At 44.6% G+C, this 22,797-nt stretch overlaps 1 long non-coding RNA gene across 2 annotated transcripts in view; it reads left to right on the top strand.

The window, feature by feature from the left end:
* The first annotated feature begins 7,953 nt into the window (after positions 1-7,953).
* The window catches only part of LOC144506211 (uncharacterized), a 322,365-nt gene continuing 307,521 nt past the window's right edge, over positions 7,954-22,797 (top strand). The window contains exons 1-3 of one of the 2 annotated variants that reach the window (XR_013499864.1): positions 7,954-8,023; positions 8,547-8,751; positions 15,768-15,996. This is a non-coding gene — a long non-coding RNA (uncharacterized LOC144506211). Of the gene's footprint in view, positions 8,024-8,378; positions 8,752-15,767; positions 15,997-22,797 lie in introns of those variants that run through there. The other variant, XR_013499863.1, reaches the window with a different exon arrangement.

Raw genomic sequence — 22,797 nt, 5'->3', positions numbered from 1 at the left:
CCATTGCCCCATGACATTCAATGGCATTGCCATCACTGAATCCCCCGCTATTAGCATCCTGGGGGTTACTATTGACCAGGAAATGAGCTGGAATAGCCATCTAAATACTGTGGCTACAAGGGCAGGTCAGATGTAGGAATCTTGTGGCGAGTAACTCACCTCCTGACTCCCCAAAGACTGTCCACCATCTATAAAGCACAAGTCAGGATTGCGATGTAATGCTCCTCACTTGCCTGTATGGGTGCAGCTCCAACAACACTCAAGAAGCTCAACACCATCTGACAAAATGCAGTCCAATTGATTGGCTACCCACACATCATCTTCAACATTCACTTCCTCGACCACCGACGAACAGTGGCAGCAGTGTGTACCATCTACAAGATGCCCTGCAGCAACTCACCAAGGGTCATTCAACAGTACCTTCCAAACCTGCCACCTCTGCCATCTAGGAGGACAAGGGCAGCAGACACATGGAACATCACCACCTGGAAGGACTCCTCCAAGCCATTCGCCACCCTGACTTGGAAATATATCTCCGTTCCTTCACTGACACTGGGTCACATCCTGGAACTCCCTCCCTAACGGCACTGTGGGTATAATTACGCCACATGGACTGCAGCGGTTCAAGATGACAGCTCACGACCACCTTCTCAAGGACAATTAGGGACAGGCAATTAATGCTGCCTAGCTAGAACTGCCCACATCATATGAAAGCAATATTAAAAAGATCTATTTGAAGAAAGGAGGGAGTTATCTCCTGGTGCCCACATTTATCCATCAACCAACATAGTAAAGAACTGGTTCTCTGGTCATTATTGCATTGCCTTTCTGCGGGATCTTGCCATGTACAGTTTAGCTGCTGTGTTCCTGCACATCACAATAGCGGCTATCCTTCCTAAGAGTTGAATTGGCCATCAAAAACTTCGGAACATCCTAAGGTTTGAACTTTTCTCGATTAGCTTCTCCACCAACTTTGTAGCCTTTGCGAATATGCTTTGGAAAGCCCTCTCTGAATGGATGTAAGGGGAGGAGATTGAGACGAAGTTATCCAGTTAAAGGGATTTATTTACTGATGACTTATTTCAGTTCATCTGATGGGCAGATAATAGTTACATTTAAGAGAAAACTGGATAAGCGCATGATGGAGATAGGGCTGGAAGGTTATACTGCGAGGATGAGATGAAGTAAGAGCTAAGCTGCGAGAGACAGGAGAGTGGATTTGAAATGAGAGTAGTCTAGAACAAAAAGGGGAAAACTTATTTAGAAGAGTTGACAAACCTGCAAAAGTAACAAGTAAAGTTTATTTATTAGTCACAAGTAAGGCTTACATTAACACTGTAATGAAGTTACTGTGAAATTCCCCTAGTCGCCACATTCCGGCGCCTGTTCGGGTCAATGCACCTAACCAGCACATCTTTCAGACTGTGGGAGGAAACTGGAGCATCCAAAGGAAACCCACGCTGACATGGAGAGAACATGCAAACTCCACACAGACACTGACCCAAGCCGGGTCCCTGGCACTCTGAGGCAACAGTGCTAACCACTATGCCACCGTGCCACCAAAGAAAACCTATGCAGACACGGGGAGAATGTGCAAACTCCACACAGACAGTGACCCAAGCCAAGAATTGAACTTGGGTCCCTGGCGCTGTGAGGCAGCAGTGCCAATCACTGTGCCACTGTATTTACTTACTTGGAGATATGCAGAGATGACACACCAGTTTCATGTCTAAACAGGAGTTTTATTCAATGCTTTAAAATGCCTGCTCTCTCATGCGACTAGCTGCCAGCTGACAGCTTAGTTTCTGTTTCCCACGACCCACACCCAGGCTTGATGAGAAGCACACAGAACACAGAAGAATCAACAGGCACACATAATCAAACTCCAATCAACTGAACAATTGAATACTACAAGGAAGATTGGGCCAGAAAGAGTCTTGGGGAGAGAGAGATCGGCCAAGAGAGAAAGGACAAATTAGCCTGGGATAAACCAGTGTACAGAGCCACAGTGGGTCAGGAATGAAATGTTTTGGTGTATTGTAAGGAGACATTTATAGTCTGCTGGTAAGCAAGGCAAACTGACTATGCTCTATTGGTATGGTAAGAAAAGGAAGAATGTTTCACAAGCCGAACAGGCACAATGATAGCTCTCTGGAAAAACTGAACAAAAGGATGTAGGTAAAATCTGTAAGTGGCTAAAAACATGGTATTTGAAATTTACTTTTGTTATTGACAGGAGGGGATAATTTCAATAGCACCAACCTTTCACCACCCACCCCTAAGCAGAAAACTGTTTTACATTTGCTTCCTTCTGTGCATGCAGTGGTTTATTTTTCCCCCAACCCCTTGGTTTTACTGAGATCCAATTTCTATTAAAAACTACACAGCAGGATGAACTCAAAGGGTTAGTTTATTTGCACATACTTGCAAAGCAAGAGGGACACAACATTGCCTCCTCTGCATTCATACACATAGAAAAATACATAGAAAAGAGAAGCAGAAGAGTAGGCCATTCAAAGCTTCAAGCCTGCTCTGCCATCCACTATGATCAAGGCCGATCATCAAATTCAATACCCTGGTTTTGGACTCCCCCACTGTAATGAGCCCTTGGAGGCAGAAGTCCCTTCATCAAAATCCCTTTATTTACAAGTCTGACAGCAGCTTATTGAGCGCTTTCAGTGTGCAGTCTACTCTAGGTGTCCCAGAGGAACTGACACGCCTGGTTAAGTACAAAGCAAGAGGCTCCCTGATTGGCCCATCTATTTGGCCTTTAATCAGGGAGTTCATGTTTTAACAGGCCCACCTCAATTGCCTGATTAAAGTCGTTACACCCACTATTGGGTATGTTCTTTATTGCAAAAGAGGGATAAAGGAAAGAAACATTGACAGTGCGCAGACCACAGAAAAAAGAAATAATGTTTCACATGGGTTCCAGTATCTGGAATTAAGGTCCAATGGAGTATGCCCTCACCGAGGTTGGTGAGTTGAAAACTGATGCTATATAATTCACTCTTCGGTGGTGTTGACTTCACAGGATGAGACACGCATGCAGAGATGGATCTGCATGTGATGGCACAGGCTTTCCAGTAGTAGCAGTGTAGATGGGGCTAAGTGTCCAACCTGGGCAGAGTTCTTTTCCTGTGAGGCTGCTTGTAGAATGGTAAGCTTGTAGAATGGCTGATTTTCAGTTCCACCAGGCAATATTACTGGTTCCACAACCTAGAGGTCCATGGCTTCCACCTCTTCACAGTATTTTTGACAAAGGGTGCGTATCCCTCGTCAGGGTCCCCAAGGTTGTTAAATGTCTCAACCATTGAGAATTGAAGGGAAGGTTGCGGTGCCATTTGTCCTAGCACACAAGTTGTCTCTGGTTAGATAGCCTGGGTTATGAAATGCAGATGGCCTTGGTATAGTTCTCTTTGAATTTGGTCTGTGCAGCCCAACATTTGTCATTAGTTGTTCTTCGGAGATAACAAGGTGCAAATTTCACTGATACTGCCAAGTAGCTCCTTTTATTCAGAGTCACAGGCAGACATCGATTCAGCCATTTTAAGGCCTTTGTGCGGTTTTCCCATTTTCTGAGATAGCGACAAGCAGATTTTATGAAAACTATGCAGGGCGACATCTTAGTCCCCTCAGAATATTAAAAAGTGTATACTTACCATGCCATACTCCAGAAAAGAGAAGGCTTTAGTTGATTTTACCTCTTCCTTAAGTTCAGAAACTGATTTATGACTGACACAATCTCATACTGAACCTAACACTTTATTGAGAACTTTAAAGAAAAGAGTTTCAAATGGAGTGTACAGTTACCACTCAGGTGGTCAATCTGAGATGATTGTCGATTGGGTGACCACTTTGTGGAATCTCTCTTCTCAATCCACAAGTGTCGCCCTGAGCTTCCAGTCACTTGTCATTTTAATTCACCATTGTCGATTGTCGGAAAAACCCGTCTGGTTCACTAATGTCCTTGAGGGAAAGAAATCTATCGTCCTCACCTGGTCTGGCCTACATGTGACTCCAGAGCCACAGCAATGTGGTTGACTCTCAACTGCCCTCCAAAGGTAACTAGGGATGGGCAATAAATGCCGGCCCAGCCAGTGACGACCATGTTGCATGAATGAAATAGAATCGATCTTTGACCAAGATCTTGGTGCTTCACTGCAATTCTTCTTGTCGATATATATATTCTGTCTCCTCTGCCTTCCTGCTGTGGGCCTTTTTTGTGGGGTCTCCATGCAAAATACAGTTTGTGAAAGAGCTGATGTAGAAGGATCCTCTATTGGATGTGGATTGATTAGTTGGCTGAATAGTCGGCTGTTGGTTGGTTAGCATATTCGCAAGTTGTTTCACATTGGCCTAGCCATTGGCCTAGCCATATAGGATTTCTTCCTGTCCCACTGTAATTATCCACCTAGTTTCAATCTACCTCCACAAATTTCAACAAATTTGCTGCAATTAACAGTTCTAAAGTTTTTTTAAAGTTTATTCATTAGTCACAAGTAAGACTTAATTAACACTGCAATGAAGTTACTGTGAAATTCCCCTGGTCGCCACAGTCCAGCGCCTGTTCGGGTCAATGCACCTAACCAGCTAATTCAGAATGTGGGAGGAAACCAAAGCACCCGGAGGAAATCCACGCAGACACAGGGAGAATGTGCAAACTCTACACACTCAGTGACCCAAGGTGGGAATCGAACCCGGGTCCCTGGTGCTGTGAGGTAGCAGTGCTACCGTGCCGCCCCGATTCAATTCAATTCAAACTGTTCCATTAATTTCAGCAGTATCACTGCCATCAACAAATATCAATGTAATTAGCAAGTAATGCACCTATCCTATTCCTATGTAACAAACACTGCAGATAGTTCATTAATCCTTTCTTAACTCAGTTGAAGGGTGACCAATAATGATCTCTAAAATTAGGTCAGGATTTGATTGATTGGAGAGAAGACGTTTCTCAACTTGTGAGGAAGTCCAAAACTCAAAGCCATAAATATAAGATAGCCACTAATGAATCCAATAGAGAACTTAGGATAAATTTCCTTACTCACAAAGCAGAGGGAATGTGGATCACGTTACCACATGGGCTAGTTAAGTTGAGTGGCATAGATACATTTAAGGGAAAGCTAGACAGACACACAAGGGAGAAAAGAACAATGGCATTTATTTGCTTGTTAGTGTCACAAGTAGGCTTACATTAACACTGCAATGAAGTTACTGTGAAAATCCCCTAGTCGCCAAACTCCGGCACCTGTTCGGGTACACTGAGGGTGAATTTAGCATGACCAATGCCCCTAACCAGCACGTCTTTCGGAAGAAACCAGAGCACCCAGAGGAAACCCACACATACACGGGGAGAATGTGCAGATTCCACACAGACAGTGACACAAGCCGAGAATCAAACCTTGCTCCCGAGCACTGTGAGGCAGCAGTGCTAACCACTGTGCCACCATGCCGCACAATATCCTTAGTTTGTCCTCACCTGGAATATAGTGTTCAATTCTGGTCGCCACACTACCAAAAGGATGTGGAGGCTTTGGAGAGGGTACAGAAAAGATTTACTAGGATGTTGCCTGGTATGGAGGGCATTAGCTATGAGGAGAGGTTGGAGAAACTTGGTTTGTTCTCATTGGAACGACGGAGGTTGAGGGGCGACCTGATAGAAGTCTACAAGATTATGAGGGACATGGACAGAGTGGATAGTCAGAAGGTTTTTCCCAGGATGGAAGAGTCAATTACTAGGGGGCAGAGATTTAAGAGGTGAGGGGCAAGGTTCAAAGGAGATGTAGGAGGCAAGTTTTTTTACACAGAGGATGGTGGGTGCCTGAAACTCGCTGTCGGGGGAGGTAGTGGAAGCAGATACGACAATGAGTTTGAAAGGGGCATCTGGATAAATACATGAATAGGATGGGAATGGAGGGATATGGTCCCCGGAAGGGTAGGGGGTTTTAGTTCAGTCGGGCAGCATAGTCGGTGTAGGTTTGGAGGGCCAAAGGGCCTGCTCCTGTGCTGTAATTTTCTTTGTTCTTTGTTCAATATGGCGATTACACCATTGTGGTATTGGGTTCAAAGAAGAACGGTGGAAGGACACTCCTGCGGAACATTAACAACAGCATGGACATGTTGGATCAAATAGCCTGTTTCTGTGTTGTACCGAGATCTAATACTGTGTAATATAATTGAATACCACTGAAGTATCTGGGTAAGCAGATTGGAAGAACAATAGAAAAATTATTACCTGGAGGATATTTTGTACCCGATACAAAGCTTTGCAAAGGGATGAATAAAAAATCACGACGTAAAATTATTTATTTTACAACCACACTCAAACCAGCGAACTCTGATGAATAGATTTGTATTATTGCTGAAGTTTATTTGTAAAGGATTGTTTTTAATTCAGCATTGCACCCAGACTATCTTGCAGCTTGCTATATCGCTGCTTGCTGATATTGAATGTGTGATGGAGAGAGTGGGCGCACCCTCCCTCATTTATATGCAAATCGCGCATGCATCAAAAATAATACAGACACACACACACACACCACAAATTAGCAAGGAGTTCCCCTTTGCTGAGGGCTGCCTTATGTACTTAATTAATGCACAATAATTGACGGTTAAGGGTTTCTGTTTTTACATAAAGCCCTTGCGGATTTTAAATGCAAAAAAAAAGGCGTGACGGAGATGTGAACTGACTGATTGTCGAATTGTATCTGGTGACGATCTTCATATTTGCGGGTAGCTTTACACGTTTTAATTACTTCCACATCAGACACAAGGTGCTTCGGAAACTCTGCGTGCAAATTAATTTACGCGGCTGCCCGTGTAATTCTCTCCGAGAGGGAAGAAAAAGCCAGAAAGAAAGAAAGAGAGAGAAGAAGGAAAGAGAGAGAAAAAAAAAATAACATCCACTTATACCCCCCACCCAACCCTACCCCCTGCCTCCCCCCACCCCATCAGCTGCCAAGCATTCTGGGAAATGAGGACTATTTTTATTTCCACCTTCTGAATTTAACATTCACTCCGATTAAAAAGCTATTCTCTCCTGCCCGGGGTGATCTTGCTTTGTGTTAAAAGTTTCTCCCGCCAGGGGAGGGAAGCGTGAATTATTTTAATTTCCGCAAGCTGATTTCATGCATATTTATTTATTCGGTGAAAGTGGCGCTTAGGGAAGCGGAGATTAGCAGAAGGGACTGAACTGTAATTATAGGTAACCGTTAAGTAAGCGCTGGCCATGAGGGGGGGGGAACAGGACGATGGTCCCACCTGATTATTAGGAAGCGTACACACTTAGGTAGATCAGCGACCATCAATTAAATTAATTTAAACCTGCACTCATAACGGCAGTGTGACCAACGCACCTATTGTGGTACAGCTAGGCTGAGCGGCCTTTTGATTGGCTACTGTCTAGCTGTACATAACAGTCACTGGTTATAAAGGCCACAGTTTGCAAGGATCCCTGAGCAGGAAATCCATTGTATGCTAAAGTTGATATGACGGCATTCTTTGGCAAAGTGGGTCAGAGACAGAGGGAGTGAGAGAGAGAGAGAGAGAGAGAGAGAAGGGGGGTGGGGTGGGGGAGAGGGAGGGAGAGAGAGCTGAATTGCGAAAAAAATTAAGGCTTCCTAGCATTTTCGCACCACTTCTTTTTTTAATTGAACCCAAGTTTTTCTTTAGTTAACACCCCTGCCTGGTTCCAACCCCCCCCCCCCCCCCCCCCCCGCCCCCTCTCCCTCCCCACAGCCCGCTCTCAATTCATACCGTTAAGGAGAGGGGCTAATTGTCCCCCCGATTCATCCATATTCCATTGTAAATATCAAGCAAACTTTTCAGGGATCAGGAAAGGGGGTGGTCTACATGTATGTATTTTTTTTCTCTCTTCTTGATTCAAGATTTATAGAAATCGCCGATAGATTTTGAGAATGGTGCTGAACAGTTGGTACTAAAGAGAAAGACGGAGAATGAAGATTTCTACACAGAAAGAGACAAAGGAGGGAAATTCTAGCCCGGGGCACTTAAATCACAGGTCAGCTTGCGTTTTTATATTATTCATTATTTTTGTTGCAAGGATTGGTTTTTTTAAATCAAAAAGCGAACAATGCTGCAATCGCCACTAGTTACGCTATTTAATATGAGCAAGTAGACTGTATTTACTTTGCTTTCTCTTCCCTCCTTTCATATATAAAGGAAAACTCCCCCAAGGAAGGAACACAGTCTGGGCTCAACGCCAAGGGCTGGCATTTCAACAGCAGTTGTATGTCAGAGTGGTATGAGAGGCTGTATAAACGAGGGGTGTCTCTTTCTTCCTCTCTCTCTCTCTCTCTCTCTCTCTCATTCTCTCTCTCGCCCTCACTCTCTCTTTCTCTCACCCTTACTTTCTCTATTTCTCTCCCCCTCTCTCCCTCACACCCTCATTTTCTCTCTCCATCCCTTTGTCTTTGCTTCTGTCTCGCTCTCTCTTTCCCTATGTCTCTCCTTCCCTCTGTTGCTCTCTCTCTCTCTCTGTCTATCTCGCTGTCTCTGTCTCGCCATCTCTCTCTCTCTCTCAGGGTGCCCAGTACTATGGAGACGTAGCTGGGTTTGAACCAGATTGCACAAGAAAACAGCAACAAAAGAAAGAAAGCGAGTGAGAGAGAGCAAAATCTGTGGTTCGGTCTCTGCCAAAGCTAAAGGCAATTGCTTCAGGAGGGGGCCAGTAGCCAATCCCACCGAGCGGGTGCTGCTCTTCGTCTGAGCCAGTCTGTGACATCATTGGTGAGGAACTCATTTGCATCATACATTAATGAGCTTTGTTTAACATAATGCTTTCTGAGCCATTAGGGCTTCTCATTAATGACTCTTGTTCGTATGAAGTGATTCATTATGACTGTAGCGCCAGTTATCCCTTTTATTTCGGGTGTGTGCTGGGGAGGGGGAATTACCATCAGAATTCTTCATTTTTAAGAAGGCTTTCTAAGTGATGGACGGAGATTAAATCTACCTGAGACTAGGTATCACAGCTTTTGACTGTCCTTTTTTCTCTGTCTCTCACTCTCTCCTCTTCATTCTTCTCATCTCTCCTTCTCTCCACAGTGCTCCTCTCTGCCCTTTTTATCTCTCCCTCCTTTTCTCCTCCCCTATCATTTTCTGCTGTGCCTCCCCCTTTATTCTGCCCTTCTCTCTATCCCTCCATCCCTGTTGTCTTTTTCGCTCTCTCTCTCTCTGTGCTCCTCCATTGGTCACGATCTCTATTTCTCTCTCCTTCCTGTCCTTTCCCCCTACCCCATCTTCCTGTCTCTCTACTCCCCTCCTTACTTCATCTCTTTTTTCCTGTATTTCTCCTTCCTCCCCCTCTCTTATCCTTGAAATTCCCTGTTTCGGGAAAACCCAGAAATGGATTCAGAGGTGCAATATATACAGCCCCAATGCGCACTAATGCGGCAATTGGAACATTGCTGTACATAGCAAACACAATAGCACACTGTTCTCAATCCTCACTCTGGTGTCTATGTATTTATGTTATACCAAGCTGTACCAGAACCATACTAAAATCAATATCTTGTCGCAAACACGGTATATCTAACATAGGTTACATTCTGATTAAAATAAACTTCACTTTGAATCTATCGCCATTGTCTATCACAATATATTGCAAATATGACAGCCACTTTCAGCTTGTTTTTGGCAGAGGCAATGGGTTTGGGATGCTGATTTATTAATGAATAGAATTGAGGTCAGTCTGGCCTTTTACACAATGTGCTCTGATTTGCATCTGCTTTACTGGAACAGTGAAGATTGTGAGCGAGCAAGAGAGAGCCAGGGAGAGAGAGAGAGAGAGGGGCGAAGAAAGGCAGGGAGACAGAGAGAGAGAGAGAGAGAGAGAGAGAGAGAGAGAGGTGAAGAGAGGCAGGAAGGGAGAGGGAGAGAGGCAGGGAGACAGAGAGAGAAACAGAGAGAGAGAGGGTGGTGAGACAGGGGTTGGGGTGGGGGAGAGAGAGAGATGGGCGTAACGTGCAGGGCTCTGACAGGTAGGCTGACTGGTATCTTGTTGCAGTGCCACATTGCAATGTCAGTGTATAAGCACTGGGACATGCGAGCATTCTACCATCTCCCCGTCAGCATTCACCTGGCATGGCTGCTCCGATTTGCCGATTAGCTCCCGTTGACTATAAATTTTCGAATCTGAATCGCGCACAATGCATAAAGTGCATGTCGGAGGGAGGGGGTCTGGGGGAAGCAGTGGGGTGGGGGGGGGGTGGTTGGGCAGGAGGAATGAAAGGGTTGTGGGGGGGGGGGGGGGTGGGTGGCGGAGGGTTGTGGGAAAGGGTTTCTTTCTCCAGGATTAGATTGCCTCTCTCCCACTTGCCTCATCGAGAATGCTTGGCTCAGTGCCAAGCTCGAACACATTATTCACCGGGGCAATGACACAGTCTCCCTCTAAGACTTAACAGCTGCACTGGTCACGTGCGCCATAACAAAATGTACACCCTGCTCCTGCCTCATAAATTAAGATTTCAGAGACACTTGTACTCTGGTAAAGGTTACTGGATAATTGAGAGGTTCTTTCCTCTCCATTTCCACCACAACGCCACCTCCCTGCCCCCACCCCATTCATTTGTTATGTCCCTCTTCCTCTCGTGTTCCTCTGAAAAGGAGCTGCAGTCGTTCGCTTTTTTTTTGCATTTTGGCAGAGAGAAAAAATAATGACACAACTGTAATAAGGCTCTCTGGCCGGTAGCCCACACTGCAATGGGCCGGTAGCTCAGACTGCATGGGAATGGTGATGTACAATTCGGTTTTAGAATTCTCATCCTTGTTTTCAGCTCCCTCTGTGATCTAGTCCCTCCCAATCTGTGTCATCTCCTCCAGCCCCACATTGCTTTGAGATCTCTGCACTCCCCCGTCCTGATTTCTTGCCGATCCCCAATTTTAATCGCTCCAACATTGGCAAGTGTCCCTGCACCCAAAGCTCTGGAACTCCTCCTGTAAACCTCTCCACCTCTCTCGTTTAAAGTTTATTTATTAGTTTCACAAGCAGGCTTACATTAACACTGCAATGAAGTTACAGTGAAAATTCCCTAGTTGCCACACTCCGGCGCCTGTTTGGGTACACTGAGGGAGAATTTATCATAGTCAATGCACCCTAACCAGCACATCTTTCGGGCTATGGGAGGAAACCGGAGCACCTGGAGGAAACCCACACAGACACGCTGTCTGTCTTCTCAAAACAACTGCCTCTTTGACCAAAAGGTCAAAGTGGTCGTTTTATATGGCTCAGTGTCAAATTTTGTTTGTTATTGCACCTGGGTTGCCGCTTGGGATGTTTTCTGATGCTAAATGCAGCATAAAATGTAAGATATTGTTGTTTTCCATGCAATCATATTGCCTGCCACAGTCCATGAAAACATAGAATCACAGAGTCCCTACAGTGCAGAAGGAGGCCATTCGGCCCATCGAGCCTGCATCAACAACAATCCCACCCAGATCCTATCCTTGTAACTGCATATATATGTATCATTCTCGCCCCCCTGACACTAAGAGGCAATTTAGCATGGGCAATTTTTGGACTGTGGGAGGAAACCGGAGCATCTGGAGGAAACCCACGCAGACATGGGGAGAATGTGCAAACTCCGCACAGACAGTGACCCGAGGCTGGAATCGAACCAGGTCCTGGCGCTGTGAGGCAGCAGTGCTAACCACTGTGCCACTGTGCTGCCCTTGTGAGGCCATCCATCCAGGTAGCTTACTTTCTGCATTCTGATTCATTCTCTGAGATAAACTCACTATTGGAAGAAAGAGCAAAATTGCATTAACTTGGAACCTGTTACAAACTCAGGATGTCCTGAAGCATTTCACAGCCAATTGCAGTACTTTCAAAGCATAGCCGCTGTTGAAATGGAGCTGACCCTCCTCCACCCCCCCATCCCCCCTGTGAACAACAATGTGATAATGACCAGATAATCTGTTTTAGTGACCCTAGTTAAGAGATTGTCCAGGTCACTGCAGATAGTTCCCCTGCTCTCCTTCAATACAGTGGCCATGGGATGCTTTACATTCACTCAAGAGGGCAGCCAGAGCTTAGGTTTAGTGTCATACCCAAGAGACTGTGTGGCACTCCCTCAGTACTGGAATATGTGTTCAAGGCTCCAGAGTCTAGACTTGAAACCACAGCCTTCTAACCCAGAGACCAAGAATATTACCCACTGAGTCACACCAATAGCTGTTCACTCTGGGGCCCATGGAAGAAATCTAGAACTAAATAAGTGAGTGTACCGTGAGTGGTCTTGTGAGTTGAGCTGTTGAGGGCCTGTGGCATTGTTTTTCTCAGGCTTTCTGCTCATTAAAGCTCTTAATTACAGTGCTGAGGAATGGAATATCCCTGGCACTCAATGTCAACATCAAACACAGGGCGGCACAGTGGCACACTGGTTAGCACTGCTGCCTCACAGTGTCAGGGATCCGGGTTCAATTCTGGCCATGGGTCACTGTCCGTGTGGAGTCTGCACCTTTTCCCGTGTTTGTGTGGGTTTCCTTTGGGTGCTCCCGTTTTACCTCCCACAGTCTGAAAGAGGTGCTGGTTAGGTGTATTGGCCATGCTAAATTCTCCCTCAGTGTACCCGAACAGGCACCGGAGTGTGGCAACCAGGGGATTCTCACAGTAACTTCATTGTAGTTTTAATGTAAGCCTACTTGTGACACCAATAAATAAACTTAAAAATAAGGCAGCCATGGGTAGATTGAGAGCGATGTCCCCTTTACAGTGTCTCAATCTCAATTACAACACTATGTTTCATTGCTTCATTGTAACATTTTACCATTTCCCCTGTTATGATCTTGAGGGGAACCAATAACTTAAAAAAAATCAAATCTCAATTATTACCTGAAAGAACATTTTTGACAAAAACTTTACTGTACAAGAATTAAACAAAACCGGTAAATTAACAGTATATTTAATAATTATTCCCTCAGCCTGAAAATCCTAACTGACCAAAGGCGGTATTCTTCGGCATCCCGACTGCATATTTTTTATTGGCAGGAGGCGACACACCATTTGCTGACAGCGGGTTTGTCTGGTTCCCCTGCTGTCAATGGGGTTTCTCATTGAAGTCACCCCATGCTACCAGGAAACCTGCGGGCGGGAATGCATTGCTGACGGGACCAGAGAATGCCGGCCCACATGTCATCCCATTTTTAATTCCACCCAAGAATTACCCTATATTTTCCAGGATCTTGACAGTTATTTCACTGCTCCTGTAACCAAACCAAGGTGTGCCACAGCTCTCCAAAATTCACTTTGATTCACCTCATTATTCCTGCTGTTCTTCAAGGTAATGAGAAGTCCTGGGTTCCTTCCTCTAGTTTTCAATCGGGAAACCTTCCAATTCCCTTTAAGTACCTCACAATATTTGATATCACAGATCAAGCATTGACTTCCATTCCTTCTTGCTCAGTGGCTCCAAGACCTGAAAGCACTGTTGTTTCTGATAGCCCTTTGCTATTGGTCTCAGCTACCTTCTCTCCTCTTTCTCTTTGTCTCGGTCTGTAAGAAAACACACAGAGAAACTTAACCCAAAAGGGTACTTACCCTGAAACCTCACTCTGTGGCAACCTGGTATTCCTGGGATGTACCAATAAGAGATTCAAGCCAATCATCTACAATTCCTTTCCTTTGATCTGAAAAGTGGATGGATTCTTCAAGAACTTTCTTTGTTTGCTAGTTTCTTTTCAACCTTTATTTGATCTGGACAAATATATGAATAATTCATATCGCTAACGAAACAAGGCAATTCTTCTCAGAATTACCATCTCCAGTTCCCCATTTTATGGTTCTTACCCTTCGAGCTCTCACCTTGTAAGTGCACATGAACCATATTTTGAAATGGTAATTTATTTGCGTTTATTTGCAAATCTCTCAAACTAATTTCTTCCCTATTTATCTTCAATTGAACATTTCAACTCTGCAACCTATAAGTTCTTTTTCCACCAAATATCAATCATGAAAGTAGGCATTTGCACCGCATACCCCCTCCAATAACCTGAGTAACATTCCTCCTGTTCGTCCCAAGTCAGGGCCAGGCTTGTACTGTGGCTCTATCAACAAGTTGAGAAGTCCCACATTGAATCTTTCCTCCCAACCCTGTACATGTTTAGATTTAATGGTTTCGGGGGCTGTCGACTTAGGCTCTGGTGCCTGGCGCGCAGAGATCATCGAAGGATAATCACCTTTGGCAAAAGTTGAAGCGAGGCCTGAACAGGTTGCTAATCATCCAGCCATTCAGCCAGCCTCCTTCCCAAAATCTGCTGCAGAAAGTCTCCTGTCACAGATAGGGACACCTAGTGCAGAAAGTCCAACCTCCTCACTATGTGGTGGTGGGAGGGGGAGGTTGGTCAGGGGGAGTGAGGGGGGTGGTGGCTGGGGGGAGGGAGAAGGAGGGGGCAGAGCTGGGAAGATTGCTTTAGCCCATCAGTTTGAGCTGCTATGCAGATTGCACACCAGGAGCCTTTTCAAGGCCCACATGCTCGGAATGAGAATCAGGCTAAATGTTCTATCCAGTTGTTGTAAGGGAAGAGAATATTGAATTGGATGGTGTGAGAGCCAGGCTGAGTGATGCCTTGAGGTTTGATAGAGGAATTGAAAGGCTCTGAGAGAAATTCACTGGGCGGGTCGAACATAATGTTGTGAAAGATGTCAATTCATGGAGTTTGAACATTTTGATTGAAATAAAGAAAAGAACAAAGAAAATTACAGCACAGGAACAGGCCCTTCGGCCCTCTAAGCCTGCACCGACCATGCTGCCCGACTGAACTAAAACCCCCTACCCTTCCAGGGACCGTATCCCTCCATTCCCATCCTATTCATGTATTTGTCCAGACGCCACTTAAACGTCACTATCGTATCTGCTTCCACTACCTCCCCCAGCAATGAGTTCCAGGCACCCACCACCCTCTGTGTAAAAAACCTGCCTTGTACATCTCCTTTAAACCTTGCCCATCACACCTTAAACCTATGCCCCCTCGTAAGTGACTCTTCCACCCTGGGAAAAAGCATTGAATATTTTGAATATTTGAATATGGAATATTTTGGGGGTATTTTTCATCCTCATTGTTGAGACATTGTGCAGGAAATGATCCTCATCTGTTGCAGGACAGGCCCAATTTCCATTTCCACTTATTCCATAGTTACAAAGTATTTACTGCACAGAAACAGGCCATTTGGCCCAACAGAGCCTTGCCAGCCTTTAAACCTCCTTCAACCCCCCTTTATCCAGCCCTCCCAATTTATCCTTCGACTCCCATTTCCCTCGTCTGCATAGTTAACTTTCCTTGAATGTATTCCTGCTAGTCACCTCAGCCGCTGCCTGTGGTGGTGAGTTCCACATTCTCTCCCCCTTTTTGAGTAAAGCATTTTCACCCGAATTCCTGACTCGATTTATCAGTGGCTATTTTATATTTATGGTCCTTCATTCTGACCTCACGAGTGAAACCATCTTTCTATGCATATTCAGGACAAGATGTATTTAAATTTCTTATTTCCATACAATAACTATGCATAATAAAGAAACAGATCATGTTGGAAGTACGCCGGTGCCGGAATTTTACCGGCACGTCTGCTGGGGCGGGCAAGGCTTGCAGAACGGCATTCTCCGTTGGCCTCTGGTGGGATCTTATAAGCCTTGGGTGGGCGAGGTGGTAAAATTCCAGCATGCATGTTTAGAAGCACCTTGGAGGGAAAGGGTCATTTCAGATCTGCTGCTACACCTGATATGCTAATTGCTATTTTCTTTTCCCAGATGTGGACAGATACCCAATGGCTTGGGACTTCTTTCCCCCCCTGTCTTCAATCACAGTTGATTTTGTGGGTAGGAGATTGACTCCACCTTCTCCGGAACATCGTTGGCTATTGCGAACAGCCAGTGATCCAGAACAGATCTGTGCATAACTCAAACAACTCGACTAAACTGGGACTGAACAGTCCACTCACAGAGTTCTCCCAAAGTACAAGGTGCTCAAAGACTGCAGGTTGGTCTATGCAATTTTGAGAATGAGTTTACATCGTGCTGCAATATCGTGCTACATTCCATAGTCAAGATTATTTTTTATTCATTCATGGGACATGGGCGTCGCTGGCCTTTATTGCCCATTCCAAGTTGCCCTTGAGAAGCTGCCTTCTTGAAATGGTGCAGTCAACTGAGGGCATTTCAACGGGCATTTGAGAGTCAACCACATTGCTGTGGCTCGGGAGTTACATGAAGGCCAGATCAGATAAGGACAGCAGATTTCCTGTCCTAAAGGGCATTCGTGAACCAGATGGGTTTTCCCAACAATCATAGAGTGCTAGAGGTTTACAGCATGGAAACAGGCCCTTTGGCCCAACTTGTCCATGCCGCCCAGTTTTTACCACTAAGCTGGTCCCAGTTGAGGGGCATAGATCAGCTAGATAGTCAATATCTTTTCCCAAAGGTGGGGGAGTCTAAAACTAGAGGGCATAGGTTTAAGGTGAGAGGGGAGAGATACAAAAGTGTCCAGAGGGGCAATTTTTTCACACCGAGGGTGGTGAGTGTCTAGAACAAGCTGCCAGAGGTAGTAGTAGAGACGGGTACAATTTTGTCTTTTAAAAAACGTTACATGGACAGTTACATGGGTACGATGGGTATAGAGGGATATGGGCCAAATGCGGGCAATTGGGACTAGCTTAGGGGTTTAAAAAAAAGGGACATGGACAAGTTGGGCCGAAGGGCCTGTTTCCATGCTGCAAACCTCTATGACTCTATGATTCCAATTGCCTGCATTTGTCCCATATCCCTCTATACCCATCTTACCCATGTAACTGTCTAAATGCTTTTTAAAAGACAAAATTGTACCCGCCTCTACTACTGCCGCTGGCAGCTTCTTCCAGACTCTCACCACCTTCTGAGTGAAACAATTGTCCCTATTGACCCTTTGGTATCTCTCCCCTCTCACCTTAAGCCTATGCACTCTAGTTTTAGACTCCCCTACCTTTGGGAAAAGATGTTGACTATCTAGCTGATCTATGCCCCTCATTATTTTATAGACCTCTATAAGATCATCCCTCAGCCTCCTACGCTCCAGAGAAAAAAAGGTTCCAGTTTATTCAGCCTCTCAACAATGGTTTCATGATCATCAGTAGATTCCTGATTCCAGATTTGCTTATTGAATTCAAATTCCACCATCTGCCGTGGCAGGATTCAAACCCAGGTCCCCAGAACATTAGCTGAGTTATTGGATTAATAATCTAGCGATAGTACCATGAGGCCATCGCCTCCCCTCTTGAGCATAGAAATTAAGAGGTGATTTAATTGAGGTGATGGTGAAAAAAGTTACTAGGGAAGATCAAGGGAAACCATTTTCCCTGGTGGGTGGGGAGGAGGCGGCAGTTCGGAACCAGGGGACATTAGCTTAACACTAGAACGAGACTATTCAGGGATAATATCAGAAAATACACCTTCACAAAAAGGGTACTGGAAATTTAGAATCCTCTCCTCCAAAAAGCTATTGAGGCAGAACATTTTAAAATTTAGATTGATAGATTTATTTTGGCAAAGGGGATGAAAATGTTGACATGGTAATTGCAACATAGCTACAGGCCATTCTGCCCAACAAGTGCATGCAAGTTTTTGTTCTCCACCCAAATCTCCTCCCATCACTCGTCATCTAATTATAACAGCAGATTCTTCTATTCCTTTCCTCTATTTTTATTTTTATTTCCCTTGAATGCATCTTTGCCACTCTCCTCAACTAGCCCCAAGTGGTAGCAAGTCCCACATTCCAACCACTCTCTGGGTGAAGAGGTTTCTCCTGAAATCCTTATTAGATTTATTAATGACCATCTTATATTCATGTATGCTCGTTCTGGTATCATCTGCAGGTGAAAGCATCTTCTCTTTCATTTATTATCTCAGGAGTAGGCCATTCAGCCCATCGAGCCTGCTCCACCATTCAATTTTATCATGGCTGATCATATACCTCAATACCACTTTCTTGCATTATCTCCATATCTATTGTTGCCATCAGTTTCTAGAAATCTATCGGTTTCCATGTTGAACAAGCTCAACGATTGATCTTCCACAGCCCTCTGGGGTAGAGAATTCCACAGATTCACCACCCACTGAGTGAAGAAGTTCCTCCTCATCTCAGTCTTAAATGACTTACCCTTTTTGCTAAGATTATGTCGCTTGGCTTTAGGCTCAATAGCCTGGGGAAACATCTCATCTACATCCACACTGTCACGCACTGTAAGAATTTTGTAAGTTTCAATGTGGTCATCCCCTCATTCTTCAAAACTGTGGAGAATACAGACCCAGTCTCCTCAATATCTCCTCAGAAAACAATCCCGCATTTAATCTGATGAACTTTCATTGCATTCTCACTGTGGCAAGTATATCCCTCCTTAGGTAAGGGGACCAATGCTCCAGGTGAGGTCTCACCAAGGCTTTATACAACTGAGCAAGACAGCTTTACTTCTGTGCTCAAATCCACTTCCAATGAAGGTCAACAGACCATTTGCCTTCCGAATTGCTTGCTGCACTTACAGGCTCACTTTTCGTAACTCATGAACAAGGATACCCAAATCCCTTTGGACATCAACACTTTCCAACCTCTCACTGTTTAAGAGATATTCTGGGGTGAATTTTCCCATTCCACTCGCCATGGGAATTGGAGCGGTCGAGGGGTGGACCATGGAAAGATCCGTTGACCTCGGGCGGGATTTTCCGGTTTTGGGATGAGCGTGGCCAGAAAATCCCAACTCCTATCTTTCTGTTTTTTCTACCAAAGGGAATAATTTCACACTTATTCACAAATGGCGGAATTTTACCGGCACATCCGCCCGAGGTCCATGCAATCTCGCTCGAGGCCAACGGAGAATGCCTTCTCCAAGCCTCGCCCGGCCCCGGAATTGGGGTGGGCGTGGCAGTAAAATTCCAACCATTGTATCCCATCCATCGTTAAACCTTTTAGTTTAGTTTCCCAATTCATCATAATTCCCTTTCTTCATATTTAAAACACTAATATTTGAATGAACTATGTCACATTCAAACTTAATGTGAGGTTCTATCATATTGTGTCCTTTGCCTCTGTGTATAGGCCACCTTTTTGGTCCCAATTGGTCCCCATTCCTCCTCCTGTTACGCCTCTACTATTCAGATAGCTGTGGAAGACTTTTTCATTTCCTTTTATGTTAACTGCCAGTCACTTCTCTCTCTTGCCCCCTCTATTTCGCTTTTCACTTCTCCTCTGAGCCTTTTACATTTAGAATCATAGAAGGAGGCCATTCGGCCTATCAAGCCTGCACCAACAACAATTCCACTCAGGTCCCATCCCTGTATTTACCCTATTAATCCCTCTGACACTAAGGGGCAATTTAGCATGGACAATCAACTTAACTTGCACATCTTTAGCCTGGTGCTAATTTGTATTAACAACCCGACATCTATCATATGCACACTTTTTCTGCTGTAACTTGCTCTCTATCTCTTCTGCAACCTGGGAGTTCTGGTTTTGGGTTGCCTTAGTTTCTGTGACAACATTTAACCTGGAAGCAGCATCATAGAATCATAGAATCCTCTGGTGCAAAAGGAGGCCACTTGGCCCATCGAGTCTGCACCGACCACAATCCCACCCAGGCCCTATCCCTATACATTTACCCCAGCTAGACCCCCCGACATGAAGGGGCAATTTAGCATGGTCAATCCACCTAACCCTCACACCTTTGGACTGTGGGAGGAAACCGGAGCACCCAGAGGAAACCCACGCAGACATGGGGAGAATGTGCAAACTCCACGCAGTGACCCAAGCTGGGAATCAAATCCGGGTCCCTGGCGCTATGAGGCAGCAGTGCTAACCACTGTGCCACCATACTGTTCCTTACAGTATAGTAAGGAAAATTTGTCATTTCTTTATAATGTCTAAGGAATCCTTTTTTTAATTTTTCCATGGGATGTGGGTGGCACTAGCTAGGCCAGCATTTCTTGCACATCCCTAATTGCCCTTGAGAAGGTGGTGGCGACCCCCCTTCTTGAGCCACTGAAGTCCATGTGGTTTGGGTACCCCCACAGTGACAATAGGAAAGGAGTTCCAGGACTTAGCAACAGTGAGGGAATGGTGATATAATTCCAAACCAGGATGGTGAGTGACGAGGAAGGGAATGGTCGTGGCAGCAGATGCTGGAGTGGAGTTTCCATGTATCTGTCACCCTTGTCCTTCTAGGTGGTCGAGGTCGCAGGTTTGGAGGTGCGGTTGAAGAATGCTTGGTGCATTGCTGCAGAGTATCTTGTACTGTGACACACAGCTATCACAGTACATCAGTGGTGGAGGAAGTGAATGTTGAAGGTGATGGATGGGGCCACAAATCAAGTGGACTGCTTTGTCCTGGATGGTGTCAAACTTATTGAGTGTTGTTCGAGCTGCACTAATCCAGGCAAGTGGAGAGTATTCCATCACACTCCTGACTTGTGCTTTGTAGATGGTGGACAGGCTTTGGGGAGTCAGGAGGTGAGTTACTTGCTGCAGAATTCCCAGCCTCTGACCTGCTCTTGTAGTCACAGTATGTATATGGCTGGTTCCAGTTCTGTTTCTGGCTAATGGTTACCCCTAGGATAGTGGTGGATTCAGCGATGATGATGCAATTGAATTTCAAAGGGTAATATTTAATTTATCTTTTGTGTGAGTTGGTCATTGCCTGGCACTTGTGTGGTGTGAATGTTACTTGCCATGTATCAGCCTAAGCCTGAATGTTGCCCAGATTTTGTTGCATAAGGGGATGGACTGCTTAAGTCATAAATTGTGCTGAACATTGTGCAATCATCAGTGAACATCTTCACTTCTAACGTTATGATGGAGGGAAATTGATGAAGCAGCTGAAGATGTTTGGGCCGAGGACACTAACCAGAGGATCCACTGCAGTGATGCCCTGGGACTGAGATAATTGACTGACAGCAGCCAGAATCAACTTACTTTGTGTCAGGAATGACTCTAACCAGGATTACCCCTGTAATTCCCATTGACTCCAGTTTTGCGAGGGCTCTGTAAAAGGGAATGAATGAACTGAGTCTTCAGAGACCATGTAGAACCTCAACAAAAATGGCTTTATTCAACATGCATGAGGGAGAGCAGAACTTGTGGTTGTAACTATAGCTTGCTTCTGAGCTACTCCACTGATCATCAGTTCAGACATATTCTTAAACTTTTTTGTATGCTACATTTTAATTAAGTCATCAGATTGTTACTTTGAATAGGTTCCAGTTCTGTTTTTGATCACATTATGTGGGTCCATTGTCCTGTGTGTTTTAACTTTAAATGTTTTCTGGACATCTCCTGTCTACCTGTTTACAATATCAAAGCGTTGTGTTTGTCAAACTGATTTTGATGGGATGGTAATTGTCCCATCTCCTGGATATTTGATTAAGTTTTCAGAGACACAATAGTTCCTCTAGACCCTTTGGAGCCTTGATAATTGATATCAGTTCTCATGGTTGTTGTAACCTTGGAGCGATACTACCTGGGGTGTGACTGTTTCAGTGCTGTCTGAGATATAGTTATTTGTATTTTGTCCTGTCTGCCTGCAGTGAGTGTGAATGCTACAATTCTGCCTGTTTAGCCCTTTCCATTCATTCCCCTCCTGCTGCAGCCCACACTCCCTGGGTTTTGCCTTACTACAGGCTCCTTGATGTCACACTCAGTCAAATGCTGTCAAGGACAGTAACTCTCACCTCAGCTCTGGACTTCAGCTCTTTTGAGCATGTTCAAACCAAGTTCGGACAGTGGTTTCTAATCAAATTATGGGCTCAAGTCCTGGATCAAACTCGAATACTATAAAATGGGTTCACTGGACTTTTCCAGCATTTAAACAAACAGGATTTTATGCCTTTGCTGTATTGTTATGTTACTGAAAGGAGATCCATGTTGTCAAATGTTTTCACCTTGCACTCATCGGGACAAATGCAAGAATACCAAATTTCAAACAATCACAACAGTTTATAACTCAGCAGAAAAGGGTGCTGATTGGTTGGCAAGTCGACTCTGATTGGCTGGGTTGTTGCCATGGAGAAAGCAATGGGGAGCTTTTGGCTCCCCAGTTCCTGTGTAATTCAGGATGTTTTTGTTTGCAAACCAAGAATGGTTTCCCATGTATTAATATATGCTACATCTGGCAAGTATAAATGAGTCATGTTATGAGCTCGACTGATGACCTTACATTAGTTGTTAGTGTAGCTATTAGCACACTATCCTAAACCTGGCACCTTTTTTGAATTACATTCGCTGTTCACCAGCTTTCTAATGAATTTTGCACTTTATATAATAATGTCCCTGCTATCTCTTCCCTAGCTTCTTATAATATGCGTGGATGTAATCCACCCAGATCAGGTTCTTATCCTTTGTAAGTTTAATTAATGTATCAGTGATCAATTATCTCCCTCCTTTCTATCTCAAATATCTTTATATCCTTTTTGATAATTTCTAATGTCATGTCCATCTCCTTGTTCTCGCAGGTAAATACCGATGCAAAGTCATTGTCACTGCTTCTACTGTTTTCTTTCCCATTGCCAGTGAGTTTATCATATGTATCCCTCTGAGACCTTATCCTTATTAAGGAAATTAAGGGTGATGGAGCCAAGGTGGGTAAATGAGTTTAGATATAGATCAGCCAGCATCTAATTGAATGCTGGAGCAGGTTTGAGAGCTTGAATGTGCCACCATTGTTCCTATATTTATATTGGATTAAATAAGGAAAATGTGAGGTGCTGGCAATTATATAAAAAAAGGATTAAATTCAAAACAACTATATCATCGTTAGCCCACTGC

This window comes from Mustelus asterias, chromosome 17 (assembly GCF_964213995.1).
Source record: "Mustelus asterias chromosome 17, sMusAst1.hap1.1, whole genome shotgun sequence".
NCBI classification, from domain to species: domain Eukaryota; kingdom Metazoa; phylum Chordata; class Chondrichthyes; order Carcharhiniformes; family Triakidae; genus Mustelus; species Mustelus asterias.
This window is presented reverse-complemented; position numbering and strand designations above follow the sequence as displayed.